General features: G+C 41.5%; 1 long non-coding RNA gene across 1 annotated transcript; it reads right to left on the bottom strand.

Moving 5' to 3' along the window:
* Positions 1–9,291: 9,291 nt before the first annotated feature.
* LOC127526775 (uncharacterized) lies at positions 9,292–13,577 on the bottom strand. Its single transcript, XR_007934209.1, has 4 exons — positions 13,362–13,577; positions 12,076–12,224; positions 9,843–10,013; positions 9,292–9,418 (listed from the first exon to the last, which is right to left on the bottom strand). It is a non-coding gene; the product is annotated as an uncharacterized LOC127526775 (long non-coding RNA).
* Between the last annotated feature and the right edge of the window lie 2,280 nt (positions 13,578–15,857).

Genomic DNA, 15,857 nt, shown 5'->3' with positions numbered 1-15,857 from the left:
CAGTCTGTCAGTGGAGCAGGACGGTGACAGCAGTCTGTCGCTGAAGCTGCTCCTCTGTCTGGAGATGATCCTGTTCAGTGGATGCTGTGGATTCTCCATGATTGACAGGAGTCTGCTCAGCGCCCGTCGCTCTGCCACAGATGTCAAACTGTCCAGCTCCATGCCAACAATAGAGCTTGCCTTCCTCACCAGTTTGACAAGGCGTGAGGCGTCTTTCTTCTTAATTCTGCCTCCCCAGCACACCACTGCGTAGAAGAGGGCGCTCGCCACAACCGTCTGATAGAACATCTGCAGCATCTTATTGCAGATGTTGAAGGACGCCAGTCTTCTAAGGAAGTATAACCGGCTCTGTCCTTTCTTACACAGAGCATCAGTATTGGCAGTCCAGTCCAGTTTATCATCCAGCTGCACTCCCAGATATTTATAGGTCTGCACCCTCTGCACACAGTCACCTCTGATGATCACGGGGTCCGTGAAGGGCCTGGTCCTCCTAAAATCCACCACCAGCTCCTTGGTTTTGCTGGTGTTCAGTTGTAGGTGGTTTGAGTCGCACCATTTAACAAAGTCCTTGATTAGGTCCCTATACTCCTCCTCCTGCCCACTCCTGATGCAGCCCACGATAGCAGTGTCGTCAGTGAACTTTTGCACGTGGCAGGACTCTGAGTTGTATTGGAAGTCCGATGTATATAGGCTGAACAGGACCGGAGAAAGTACAGTCCCCTGCGGTGCTCCTGTGTTGCTGACCACAATGTCAGACGTGCAGTTCCCAAGACGCACATACTGAGGTCTGTCTTTAAGATAGTCCACGATCCATGCCACCAGGTATGAATCTACTCCCATCTCTGTCAGCTTGTCCCTAAGGAGCAGAGGTTGGATTGTGTTGAAGGCGCTAGAGAAGTCTAGAAACATAATTCTTACAGCACCACTGCCTCTGTCCAAGTGGGAGAGGGATCGGTGTAGCATGTAGATGATGGCATCCTCCGCTCCCACCTTCTCCTGATATGCAAACTGCAGAGGGTCAAGGGTGTGTTGAACCTGTGGCCTCAGGTGGTGAAGTAGCAGCCTCTCCATGGTTTTCATCACATGTGATGTCAGAGCAACAGGCCGGAAGTCATTCAGCTCACTAGGACGTGATACCTTTGGGACTGGGGTGATACAAGATGTTTTCCAAAGCCTCGGGACTCTCCCCTGTTCCAGGTTCAGGTTGAAGATGCGCTGTAGAGGACCCTCTAGAAAACAACCGCGATGGCAATAAATAGATGAAGATGAAGTCATTGTATTTATATAGTGCTTTTCAAGATACTCAAAGCGCTGTAAAAGTGGGAGGGGGGGGCACTTTGACCACCACCAAGGAGTAGTATCCACCGGGAAGCCATTTTGGCACTAGTATGCTCATCCAACAAAGTGATAAGAGAGATAATTAGCCAATTTGAGACAGGGGATGATTGGGGGGGGGGGGGCAATTTAGCCAGGACATCAGGATACACTCTGCTCTTTACAAAGAATGTCCAGGGATTTGTAATGACCACAGAGAGTCAGGACCTCGGTTTTATGTCTCATCTGAAGGATTTCAGCACGGCATTGGGATGCACGTTCAGACCACAAGGTAAACGCCCCCTGCTGGTCTCGACAACATCTCTTCCATCAGCAAGCCAAGCTTTTCTTGGTTGGTCTCCCATCAATGTACTGGTCGGGCCCAAACATGCTTAGCTTCAGGTGGATGACCTGTTCTGAAGTGCAAGTGATATGGCCGTTGCAGCTGCTGCTTCCCAACTAGGACTGTGGGGTTATTACCCCCCCCCCCCAGGTGATCCCTGCAAGGGGCTTGCATGTTCTACCTGTATCCACATGGGTTTCATATAGGTGGGCAGTATGGCACAGTGGTTAAGGCTTTGGACTTCAGTCCTTAAAGGCTGTGGGTTCTAATCCCACTACTGACACCAATTTATCTGCCTGTGCTCCAATGGGAAAAAACAAAAGAAATGAACAAATTGTATCTCAAATGTTGCAAGCTGGCAGATAAGAAATAATAACAATAAAATACCTGCGGTGGGCTGGCACCTTGCCTGGAGTTTGTTTCCTGCCTTGTGCCCTGTGTTGGCTGGGATTGGCTCCAGCAGACCCCTGTGACCCTGTAGTTAGGTTATAGCGGGTTTGAAGATGCCTGACAATAAAATACTGGTGGTCTGGTTTCCTCACTCAGTCCAAAGACATGAAGGTTAGGTGAACTGGCACTGCTTAATTAGCCCATTTGTATGTGTGTGTGTGTGTGTGTGTGTGTGTTCACCCTACGATGGACTAGTGCCCTGACCACAGAATCAGCCCGAGCTCCAGGAGGTCATTTAGCCAAGCAAAGCCCCCCCAGGGTATCATGTCACTCCCCACTCTCCCTACAACCATGCTTTGGGCTTAAAGGACAAGTGGAGTGAGGCAACGGGGTAATCGCCAGGTAGCACTTCAGTAAGGGTGACATTGTTGTCTACCATTTTCTTTTTAAATATTATAAAATGATGAAGAAAAAAAAGCTAAACGTGAAACATAAGAATTACACACACATCCAGTGCCTTATTTAAATACCACATTTAAAAAAATAGTGAGAAACGCTGAAGTGAACAACCACGATGGCAAACACTCAACTATGATGAATGCGAAGAGAATCGCCATCGAGTCAGTGACGGTGATGAACAACATGGACGAGATCTGCAGATCTTTTAACATGAGCTTTAAGAGAAGGCCATGAGAAGTCAAGCAAAATGATCCCTTTCATTGGCTAACTAAAGATTACAATATTCAAGGAAAGCTTGCATATTGTAATCTTTAGTTAGCCAATGAAAGGGATCATTTTGTTTGACTTATCACTACTTTCATAATGGATAGCATGGTACAACACCCTAGTACTACAAACAGAAGGCCATTACAGAGACGTTTATACTTGGAACTAAAGCTTTAGTAATGTATTCAAAATCGACCATTGCAGTCGTGTCGCCGTGTTGATCATTTAATTTTACTTTACCATGTCGGTGTCTCCTAAGATATGCATGAGGATTAGTAAATCAAAAAGTAAAGGCACTTTAACAACATACGCAGTAACCACTATGGATAGAACAAGCCCAATGGCTTGTGGGTAATTTGAACACACACAGTGAGGCGCTCTGCCATTTGTCTCATTGAAGCTAAGGACACATGAACATCATGTGCATCATTGCTGAGTGAGATTACTTGGGGCAGAGGGAGTGAAGCCTGCTGAAATTCACCCAAGGATGTTGTCTTGCGGAGATCAGTAAGCTGTTTGGGTACCCATCTTGCGCAAACTTTACGGTACCCCAAGCGTTCATGACTGTTCCTTATGGTCCAGAAGTGCTTCCTGGGTGCAATGCTCTGACATTACCTCCGATTCCAGTCTAAAGGCAGCTGCTCCGCCTCATGCATCCAAGTTAGAGTCGGGAGGATAGAAGGACAACACTTGCCTGGGAAGTGTGCAAGAGAAGAGAAAGAAAGAAAGAAAGAAAGAAAGAAAGAAAGAAAGAAAGAAAGAAAGAAAGAAAGAAAGAAAGAAAGAAAGAAAGAAAGAAAGAAGAGCTGACCAATGAAAAGGTATTTTGTTTATTTGTTGTTTTGTTTGTTTGAGTCCAGGGCTGTGTTGGTCCTGTTGTGTCTGGGGTTTGAGGCTCTGCTATGCCCTCTATCTATCTATCTATCTATCTATCTATCTATCTATCTATCTATCTATCTATCTATCTATCTATCTATCTATCTATCTATCTATCTGCTATATAGTGCCATTCTATCTATATATATTTATCTACCTAGCTATCTATCAGTGCATAGTGCCTTTTACCACTTACTATTTATCTATCAGTGTGGCACGGTGGCGCAGTGGTAGCGCTGCTGCCTTGCAGTAAGGAGACCTGGGTTCACTTCCTGGGTCCTCCCTGCATGGAGTTTGCATGTTCTCCCCGTGTCTGCGTGGGTTTCCTCCCTCAGTCCAAAGACATGCAGGTTAGGTGCATTGGTGATCCTAAATTGGCCCTAGTGTGTACTTGGGGTGCAGGTTTGTTCCTGCCTTGCACCCTGTGCTAGCTGGGATTGACTCCAACAGACCCCAGTGACCCTTTGTTAGGATATAGCAGGTTGAGTAATGACTGATTATTTATCTATACACATATAGAGTGGCATTTTATGTATCTATCAATATATATTTCCTTCAACTATCTATCTATATATATATACTGTATATATATAGTGCCTTTCTATCTATCTATACATATATAGTGCCTTTTAAGCTATCAATCTATCAATATATACTGCATTTTATTATCTATACACAGATATAGTATCTATCTATCTATCTATCTATCTATCTATCTATCTATCTATCTATCTATCTATCTATCTAATACCATTTTATTTATTTTTATCTACCTATTTATCAGTATATAGTGCCTTTTACTATTTACTATTTTTCTATGTATACACATATATAGTCCCTTTTTATCTATCATAATATAGGTCCTTCTACTATCTATCTATATACATATATAGTGCCTTTCTATCAATCTTTACATATATAGTGCCTTTTTAGTTATTGATCTATCAGCATATAGTGCATCTTATTATCAATACACAGATATACTATCTATCTATCTATCTATCTATCTATCTATCTATCTATCTATCTATCTATCTATCTATCTATCTATCTATCGCTTTTTAAGAAGTCTTCCTAAGTCCGCTGAGCGCTCTTATGTTTTTCCTTTCACTTTCTCCCGTCTCTAGTCCCCCAGCGATGGCCGACTCCACCCTCACGGTCCAGTTAAAGGAGTTTGCTTATCTGCATCCAGAGAGGCGCTCCTCTCCCAATTTCCAAGAAGAGGAGGGAAAGCATACACATGGCGTGGCCGATAAAGCTTGCCCCCTACTAGCACCAGCACCCAGATCACACAAACGCGGAGTGAGCAAAGTGAACTCCTTTTTGAGGAATCAGTCTGTTTTCTTTCTTTCTTTCTTTCTTTCTTTCTTTCTTTCTTTCTTTCTTTCTTTCTTTCTTTGAAGTGTAGCTTTTTATTCTCTAGTAAAATGAGCGCCCTGGTGGTTTTTCAAAAACAATAAAATTGTCTAGGTTTTTATCTAAAAATCGTGACTTTCAGGAGTATAGCATAACATGGACGCTCGCAGTCTGTTTACATCAAGAGGTCGTGCCAGCCGCAGACCTCAGCACCCCCGGCGGTGCGCAGTCACGTGAGAATTTGGTTCTGTCCGCATACAGTAAAGCGGAGGCAAACCGAACAGCAGGCTGCGTTAGCGCGGCGTGATCTGCAGATCTGATCGTCCTTTAGATTCTGTACACTAATTTTGGAGTGCAAGTGCTAGCGAGATTGGTTTCTGTAGAGATAACAAAACATAAATGTACAAACGGACAAAGTTTAAAAGAAATCTAGCTGTTTTCCAAATGCGTCTGAAGTGCAAATGCAAATGCAGTCTCCTTTATCCTTCCAATATCATGGTCTGCTATCCCTCCATTATAAAGACATCCCGACCTGGTAAGGCACCACTGATGCCGTCAGGGATGCCAGCCAACCTGTGTTGTCTGTAACAATGTTACATAAAAAGGCAAGTTTTCTATAAGAAACTTCATTGAAAATGGTCTGCAGTGGGTTGGCACCCTGCCCTGGATTGGTTCCTGCCTTGTGCCCTGTGTTGGCTGGGATTGGCTCCAGGAAGACCCCCGTGACCCTGTGTTCGGATTCAGCGGGTTGGAAAATGGATGGATGGGTAGAAAATGGTGACCCTGAGTATAGCACCTTACATTTGACAACACAACCTGCTCAATTACATAAATGTATGTTTTGTGCATATTGTAAGTAAGACTGAGTTCTTCCATGGTGCCCATAAAAAATGAAAAGCACACTTTGAAAACCCAGCAGATCTCAATTGGAAAAAAATCCTGCTGGCTATCTCTACTGCTATGGACTGATATGGTGATGTGTTAGGAACAAAAGGATAGCACAGCATTTGATGGAAATGAAAATGATCAATCGACAGAGGGCTGAATTCAAAGACACCCCGAGAATCAAAGGGAAAAAATCATGCGGCAGGCAGGCAGGCGAGTCCATTTTGCCGAAATTTCATTGCAGCAACTCCAAATCGTACTCAGTACTTTGTATGCCCCTTCCCCCCATGCCTGAAAATGTCCTAATGAGACGACAGATGGTGTCCTGGGGGATCTCCTACCAGATCTGGACCAGGGCATCACTGAGCCTCTGGACAGACTGAGGTACAAACCTGAAATTGAACCTTGGGCATCCAGGGAAGCCTTGGAGGAAAGCCTGATGAAGTCTGGAAGAAACCTGCACCTTGGGAGAAGAGCTGTTTCAGTACAAAAGAACAAGTCCAAAGTTAGAGAAAAAAAAAAAAAAAAACGGCTTCAAAACAACAATGTGAGTGTCCTGGAGTGGCCGAGGGTCCTGATCTCAGTCCATTTGGGAATTTGTGGCTGGAGTTGACGGCGGCTCTTCACTCACAAGCGTCATGACACCTGACAGAGCAAAGAAGAATGGAGATAAATGGCAGAGCTGACAGAGACTGAGCTGAGCACACAGACACAGGCGGTCATGGCAGCCATGTACTAAATCCTGACCTGAGATCTGGGGGGGGGTTGGATACTTATGCAATCCATGATTTTTGTTTTATATTTGTAATTAATTTAGATCTGTTTGAAGGTAACCTGTTTTCACTTTGACACGAAAGACTCCCCAGTGAATTCGCTTTATGGCAGCCCATGTGGTTTGTTCTCAAAGATAACTCACCTCAAACAGGGAGGCTGCCAAGGAGGGGCACAAACTACAAATGGGTGTGGGCTCGTGGTCGCTGGCTGGAGTAAAGATGGACGTTAGGTCTTATCTCTGACATTGCTGCACCATCCAAACTTGTTTTTGGTTTTTCTCCAGCTAAAAAATCTATGAAAATGACAGCATCTTCTTGCTATGCACAATGCAGAGACATTCATGCAGGCATTTCATGCAAGCGGAGCTGATGTTTGAGCGCTGCTCCACTTCTTTAGTTTCTGTCCATTCTGTTCATTAACTTCACGATTGTGGTGCCTCTCCAAATTGGCATTGGGCACAGAGCTTCATTCGACTCAAAATGGGAATCCAGCTAATCTAAACCCACTTTGTCATGAAGAGGGTCACAGGGGGGTGGTGGAGCCTGTGCCAGCCAGCACGGAGCACAAGGCAGGAACAAATCCTGGACAGGGTGCCAGTCCATCGTAGGGCCCCTTGCTCATGTTACAATAACTTAGAGTCGCCAGTCAGACCTTTTCTATGCCCCGCAACCTGATTAAAATGTCTGATTTATGTTTGCACCTCCTACAAAAGTAACATCACATCTGAAGATGAAGAAGTCAGATTTCAAATTTTTGAACCACATACAGTACCGCAGGTGAACAAAACTGAACTCAGAAAAACTCAGCGCATAAAATTTAAATAGAAAATGAGCAACGTACCTTCATTGATCTCAATAATCTTGTAGCAATCTCTGTAGGTACCAGAGAGGAAGGGCGGGCATCCCGGCCGGGATAATGGAAGGTTTCATACCTTGCCAGGAGGCCATAATGGAAGGCAGACCGAATGGTAGGCATTCTGTTTTGAGGTGTGACTTCTGGCCCACACAATCGTCTTACAGCGAAGATGTTTCCTCAGAAGATTTGGTATTTTTGATAGGGAAGGTAGCGGAATACACCTCAAACTTCAGGACATTCAGACGAGACCAAATTAGACAGTGCAGACTATTTCAGTTTGTGTGTATTCACCACTCACAAGGTTTGGCCTTGTAGAAAAGGCTGTTGCAAATTTAGGTGATAAGTTAGGTGTACAAATGTGGATTGCTGACCCCAGAATATCGGGGTAATACATGGTCCCAGGAGGCCATCTTCACTGTCCTTCCACTATCATGGCCTCCAGGTGAGGAAAGGCACCTGCAACCAAATTGTCCCTCCATTACAAAGGCATCCCGACCTGGTAAGGAACCATTGATCCCATCCTGAGTAGGTCTTACCTGAGCAGGTCATTCAGCCACACGGCAGTTGGCAGTGTTCCTTAGGGCTGAACCCATTTAGGACACCCGCAGGGTTGCATGGGAAATGGAGGAAGTGCTGCCGGATATATAAATAGACGGCGCATTCACCGTTGTTTGTGTGTGAATAATCATTTTATTTTGATACAGAGGGGTGCCATGGTGGCACAGTGGGTAGCGCTGCTGCCTCATAGTTAGGAGACCTGGGTTCGCTTCCCGGGTCCTACCTGCATGAGGTTTGCATGTTCTCCCAGTGTCTGCGTGGGTTTCCTCCCACAGTCCAAAGACATGTAGGTTAGGTGCATTGGTGATTCTAAATTGGCCCGGGTGTGTGCGTGTGCCCTGTGGTGGGCTGGCGCCCTGCCCGGGGTTTGTTTACTGCCTTGCTCCCTATGTTGGCTGGGTTTGGCTCCAGCAAACCTCCGTGACACTGAAGTTTGGATATAGCGGGTTGGATAATGGATGGATGGATATTGATACATAGCCAGTTCATTTTTATAACTTTAAAAAAAGCAAATACAGTACACTTTTTCATACATTTTTTTATTGAATAAATACATTTAAAAAGAACAAAAGTGAAAGATCTGTAAATGATGTTTCTCAAAAGAAAAAAAATTATACACACACAGACACAAATATATACTGTATAAGAGTAGAAAAATCAGTAATCATAAAGATGTATAAAAGGGAAATGCATTTAACTAGAACACAAATACAATGAAAATGGCCAACAATGGGGAGGTGTTAAAATCTATTAGAGAAAGGGAACACAAATATATTTACAGATTTTTACCTTAGCATTTAAAAAAATGTTAGCCATGGTTTTGAACACAGTAAAAGTGAATCATTAAATTTGTCAAAAAAAGGAAAAATGCTATTTTAGCTTTATGAACAAGAATTATTATAAAAATGTGTTCTATTTAAACTGTTCTGTCCCTTACCATTTGTTCACTAATAACATTTCTATATCACCTTTGCTTACAAGTGAAGCTCAAATTGCTCTACAAAAACATACAGTTACAAAGAAGGCATTATAAAAGTAAATAAGAAGCAAATGGAGGGGTCCTTGTCCTTTATAATAAATACGCTGCATGGTCAAAAGGCCGGGGACAAAGACAAACTTACAGCTTTCAAGGATGCTAGAGATAATAAACATCTGGGGGTTCCAAGCCAAAGCCCGCACAGTCCGCTCTGCATGTCCCAGGAACACATAATTGTGGCCTTCTCAGTCCAATCCTAATTCCATTTCAGGACATCTTGTGAACTTTGTTTCTCTCTGGCAACACAGGCAGTTGGAGTTGATGTAACAGACGGTGGAGACGCAGGGGGGCACCACTGCAATTAACTGGAAAAAGAAAACAGAGAAAAACAGCAGGAGTTAGTGCCCAGTGCAGATCTTACAAACTGTACATGGTCCCATTTCTAATCTATTACAACCAATGCAAGTAATTAAGAAAAAGCCAAATTAGAAACGTGGGCTTGTTGAAGTTTTTTTGAAATGCTTGACATTTGTAGCCTGGCACTTCTCTATTGGCAAAGCATTCCAGATTTTGTTGCATGAGTACAGAAAGCTGACGGTTTTTATGGTTGATCTTGGAATAAAAAGCAAAGTAATGTTTGACACTCCAAAATACAGGCAGGGTTTAAAATACTCAAAACCTTCTAATTATTTAATAGAACCTTGAAATCAATCCTATGTGAGACAGGCAGAAAGTGTAATGAGACTGAGACAGTTTTCAGAAGAAAAATAAAACAAAATAGGCCAATACCTTCTGATCACTTGGCAAAGGCACAGCAGATCAGAGCAGAGGTTTAGATGGAGGATTCTAGAAGTGCCGGGCAGGAGGGTCACCCACTACTTCAACAGGGCACACATCTCTCCTTTCTTCTTCTTTAACTGCTGCCCCGTAACACGTCCGGACTCTTCTACTTCACTGTAACTGTTAAAAACATAAACACAGCAGATACACGATGTTCACTCACGGAGTTCAAGCATTTATAAAATGTACCCTTACTTATTGTTCTGCCTCCTTTCTTGGTTCACCTGTAGATCAATGATTACAAAGTAAACCATCATAATAGATAAAGTTCTGCTTAGAGTAAAGTCAAACTAATAATATTTTTTTGAATTGCTGTGCTTTTTTGTTGGATGTTGAAAGAACCCCAACTTAATTGTCATTAAATGTAGCATAATTTTTTTCCTTTTACATTACGCATACAGTAGACATTGTGTTACAATCTCTGTATATCTGAACTTCTAATGTGATGTACTCAGGTGTCATTACTTACATGAAAACATCTTCGTTTTTCTCTCCTGCCTTAGTTTTGTTTTAAGTTAAAATTAAATCTCAGCTCTTTCAAAATCCAACAACAAAGCACAGTAACTTAAGAAGGTAAATGTTATTTTGCAAAACGGAGCAACATCTCTGTTTAGTGATTGCTGGGACTGATGCTTCTCAGTCTCTGTGTTTGTGAGGATTCACACTCTGAGGCTTTCTGGTCTAAAATTAAAAAGCCCGTGTTAGTTACTGGACAGAGTGAGCAGACAAACAGTACAGTATTCAAGGCAGCAAAATATTACAGTTCAAATAATGTAATAATTTCACATGTGATGAAGACCATGGAGCGGCTCCTGCTTCACCACCTGAAGCCACAGGTCCGCCACGCCCTCGACCCTCTGCAGTTTGCATACCAGGAGAAGGTGGGAGCGCAGGATGCCATCATCTACATGCTACACCAATCCCTCTCCCACTTGGACAGAGGCAGTGGTGCTGTAAAAATTATGTTTCTGGACTTCTCTAGCACCTTCAACACCATCCAGCCTCTGCTCCTTAGGGACAAGCTGACAGAGATGGGAGTAGATTCATACCTGGTGGCATGGATTGTGGACTTTCTTACAGACAGACCTCAGTATGTGTGTCTCGGGAACTGCAGGTCTGACATTGTGGTCAGCAGCACAGGAGCGCCGCAGGGGACTGTACTTTCTCCGGTCCTGTTCAGCCTATATACATCGGACTTCCAACACAACTCGGAGTCCTGCCATGTGCAAAAGTTCGCTGACGACACTGCAATTGTGGGCTACATCAGGAATGGGCTGGAGGAGGAGTATAGGGACCTAATCAATGACTTTGTTAAATGGTGCGACTCAAACCACCTACTCCTGAACACCAGAAAAACCAAGGAGCTGGTGGTGGATTTCAGGAGGCCCAGGCCCCTCATGGACCCTGTGATCATCAGAGGTGACTGTGTGCAGAGGGTGCAGACCTATAAATACCTGAGAGTGTAGCTGGATGATAAATTAGACTGGACTGCCAATACTGATGGTGTGTGCAAGAGAGGACAGAGCCGACTATACTTCCTTAGAAGGATGGCGTCCTTCAACATCTGCAATAAGACGCTGCAGATGTTCTATCATGTGGCGAGCGCCCTCTTCTACGTAGTGGTGTGCTGGGGAGGTAGCATTAAGAAGAGGGACACCTCACGCCTGGACAAACTGGTGAGGAAGGCAGGCTCTATTGTAGGCACGGAGCTGGACAGTTTGACATCCGTGGCAGAGCGACGGGCGCTGAGCAGACTCCTGTCGATCATGGAGAATCCACTGCATCCACTAAACCGTGTCGTCTCCAGACAGAAGAGCAGCTTCAGCGACAGACTGCTGTCACCGTCCTGCTCCACTGACAGACTGAGGAGATCGTTCCTCCTCCACACTATGTGACTCTTCAGTTCCACCCTGGGTTTAAACGTTAACATTATTCAAAGTTATTGTCTGTCTGTATACCTGCATTGTTATCACTCTTTAATTTAATATTGTTTTTTATCAGTATGCTGCTGCTGGAGTATGTGAATTTCCCCTTGGGATTAATAAAGTATCTATCATTATCTATCTATCTATCTATCTATCTATCTATCTATCTATCTATCTATCTATCTAATAAATACGGGGAGGCTTTGCAGGAATTGTGCACAAATTACTTCTGAAACTGAAAGCCTCAGTAGTCTTACCTGTAGAAATAGCAAATCTAACATGAACTGCACATCATACCAAATTGGAAATCTTAAAAGCAGAAGAAAAGAACATCCATTTGTGTCTCAGAATTCGGGTACACTGGCATCTGTTCAGCCTCTTGCAAGGCTGGTTACCACCAGGCTTCCTGTAGGGGCAAGAAAAAAAATACAATGAAGGGACATTGTATTTCTAACTGCAGCAATAAGAAATAAGTTATTTCTAAGGAGCAAGCCTTCTCCTTTATATTCAGTTAAATGTGTGTGTACTCCTCCTAAACCAACAGTTTAAATGATAAGCCAGTGACATGTGGCAACAGCAGGTGCCCAGACTGTCACTGTACCACATCAGACGCACACCACACTTCTCTGATGACTTTGGATATAAATTTTAAAATTTAAAATTGCTAATTTTCTGCCATATAATTTTTTTCTACCAAACAAGGGTAAAGAAATTCACCAAAATGTAGTTTATGTACAAATGAAGACAAATCCCATCTCACATTTCTTTTACTTCTGCTCCTATTCTAAAATGTTTTATAAAGATTTATTTCTGTAACTGTCTTGAATGACAAACCAATATCTCACTGTTTAAGTATTGTGCTTCTTCCGTATACAATTTTGACGACTAAATGTTAGAAAATGCAGTAACTGTGGTTTCCTTGCTTTGTAAATTTCCTATTCATAAGTGTAAAGTTTAGAACATTAGACTCTCTGTTACATCTTTCTGTATGGACATTAATATGCTAGAAATAACTCTAAAAAATGGAAAACACACTAAAGCAATTAAAACGTGTAAGATTCTGAGCTGCTTCATTAACAATTTGTAATGCTATTATCTGCATCTCGCTTTCTTGTAATAATTTAGCTGTTGCTACTCTTGTATGTAATTTAGCCTTCATTATTATATATTTGTTAACTTTATTATGGAAAAACTATTGTAATGATGTAATCTAATATCTACATAATAAAAAAATACCGATGGCTTTGGAGGGCACACTTTACACCTGTCGAGTGTCCTAATTCTATTCCTAATTTGACACCTTGATTACATTGTTTTGCTTAATTATTAGCATGCTGTTCACTTTTTAAGATAAAAAATGTGAACAAATGTTAAACACACCACCAAATGCTAATAGGGTGTTACGAAATAAATTAAATACATCCGTTAACCCAAATACGGAAAATGCTGCGACTTTCACATTTAAACCACAAGATTACGAATGTCGTATTGCAACTAAAAATGAAAATCCTTATTGCCTTTTTCATCAATACAATGTACTTACAAAAAGCTATACATATCCATTATAAAGTTCACAGTCATACGTCACATTTCATTTCGCTCCCTCTTCATTCGACTGGAGTTAAAATTTTCAGGCAACAAATATTCTTCCAAGACGTTATAAAATTCAAAAGTTGCCATCTTTTCCAGTAAGAAGTCCACTTACAGATGGAGATAAACGGCAACGTAAAAATGACTCGCAAGTACAATTCAAACCTGATGAGTGTGTAACAGTAGGGGCCGCTAGAGCTCCCTTGAACCCTCAGGTACCACTCCAAACACTGGGTAAAATTATAATTATTATTTATTTTATAATAACTATATGCACAAAGCACCCTCCACTCCATGTATAGTGATACATGCAATAATCAATAATCCAAATACCAATCCTCCTCTCCCAGACACTTCGCCACCCTACCTCCCAGCTCAGCTCAATGTCTGGCTTTCCCAGAGTCCTTTTATATTTCCTGACCCGGAAGTGTTTCCCATCCTACAGTCCATGTGATTTCTTATCACTTCGGGTCAGATAAAAAGTCTGTCGCTACCCGATCTGCGTGCCTACCAGATTTGCGCGCGCAGGCATATTGAAAGCCTAGCATGCCGTAAAGTGTTCACGCGGGCGTTAAACAGATTGGGCAGCACCGTAAAGTGAGCGATGACGTTTTCGTTCAATACGTATGCAATAGACACTCCGCATGCGCTTAATAATAAAAAAAAATATATATACTAAACATTTCGCTTTACGGCACGGATCGCTCTGAACTGCGCATGTCGATACACAACGGGCAGTACAGTATTTTCGTTTAAATGCCGTAGTAGTTGACCATAACGATAATATTATTAAATATTCATTGTACGTTTTGTTTTCAGGGCTGAATTAAGCTTGTCATACTCCTCGTTATAAATGTTAATTTTTTATCACTGAGATCGCTTCGTTTAGTTTACATGGCACTTCATTTTTCAGTTCCCATTGTACAAAGAAGTATTTAACCATTGCATATGTTATTATAGTCTACATATAAAAAATAAATGACAGTTTTAAAAATAGATGTATTCAAGTACTTTATTGTCATTGAGTAACGCAACGAAATTACTCGTGTCAACTTCACGTTGCATTTAAATTCCAATGTGAAATAGTTCAGATATATAACAATACAATAAATAAAGTATGAACTAAAAACTGAGTAATCATACAAAATATGTTCAAAATATTGGCAAGATGCCATATAAAATGTTAAAAGTAACCAGGATGGATTATTATTGTATAAATGCACAGCAGTATAGATTACCTACACTACCTACATTAATTGTACATGATCAATGAAAACAATTTCAGATTGAGGAGATATACGAGTTCAATAAGTTTATAGCAGTTGGAAAAAAGTTTTTTTTTGTCTATTTGTAGCATACAGATTGATAATAATAATAATTCTTTGCATTTATATATCTGAAATGCCTGCCAGATGGGAGAAGCTCAGACAAGTTCTGTCCAAGATGAGTGTTCTCCTTGATGATGTTTTTAGCCCTTCTGACACTGGGACTCTTGTATCGATGATCAAGTGATGGCAGTTCAGTTCCATTGAACGTCTTGTGATGTTTTATGATCCACTACAGGGCTTTTTTGGCAGGTTTGGTGCAGCCGTTGTACCAGGCTTTCATGCAGTTAGTCAAAATAAGTGTGTATATATGTAAAAATGAACTGTTGCTGCACTTTTCATCCCTGGAAAAACTCTTTAAAAATAACTTTACATATTATTATTAATGAAATACACGTCATACGGCATCATGGTTTACAAAATTTTGTTACGGTGATACTAGTGGATTGCATAAACAGTCTTTTTAAAGAAAAAGAAATCTTCATTTCATGTCTAACTTACATAAAGCACAACCCCAGCACCATCTTCTGTGATACTATTGCTCGTCTTATACTCAAATTTAAATGGCTTTTATTCACCCTATAGTGTCTTAAATGTGAGTTAATAACTGAATAATGAAAAAGGAAAAACACTTTTAATGCAAATTTTATTGAATAAATGTTATGAGAATGACAAAAGTGAACAATGTGAGAACAATGCACCTAAAAAAACATATCAAATGTACAAAAAAAAAAATTGTAAAAAATCACCACATAGCTGTAACATATTTTACCCAGAGCACAGAAAATTTAAAGTTACATTTTTTGCTATTTTGATCATTAAAATTATTCCACAAATAACTTCTCTAACATATTTTAATACTAATAAAGCCCAAACTGCTAAACTGCTTAACAAATTTATATATCTTTATGAAAACGAAAAAATATATATACAATTAAAAAGTAAACAAGAGGAAAATTGAAAGGTCCTTCTTCTTAAATATATCTGATGGTCAGATGGTCCTGTTGAGAGAGCACATAAAGGTCCAGTTGGTCAGGATGATTGACAAAACAACGTCTCAGGGTCACAAGGTCACAGCCTCCCCAGGCCCCTGTGGACATTCTCACCAAGCATACTGTTGTGGT

Source organism: Erpetoichthys calabaricus, chromosome 2, assembly GCF_900747795.2.
Source record: "Erpetoichthys calabaricus chromosome 2, fErpCal1.3, whole genome shotgun sequence".
Lineage (NCBI taxonomy): Eukaryota > Metazoa > Chordata > Cladistia > Polypteriformes > Polypteridae > Erpetoichthys > Erpetoichthys calabaricus.
The sequence above is the reverse complement of the archived record's forward strand: the minus strand, read 5'-3'. Positions and strand labels throughout refer to the sequence as shown.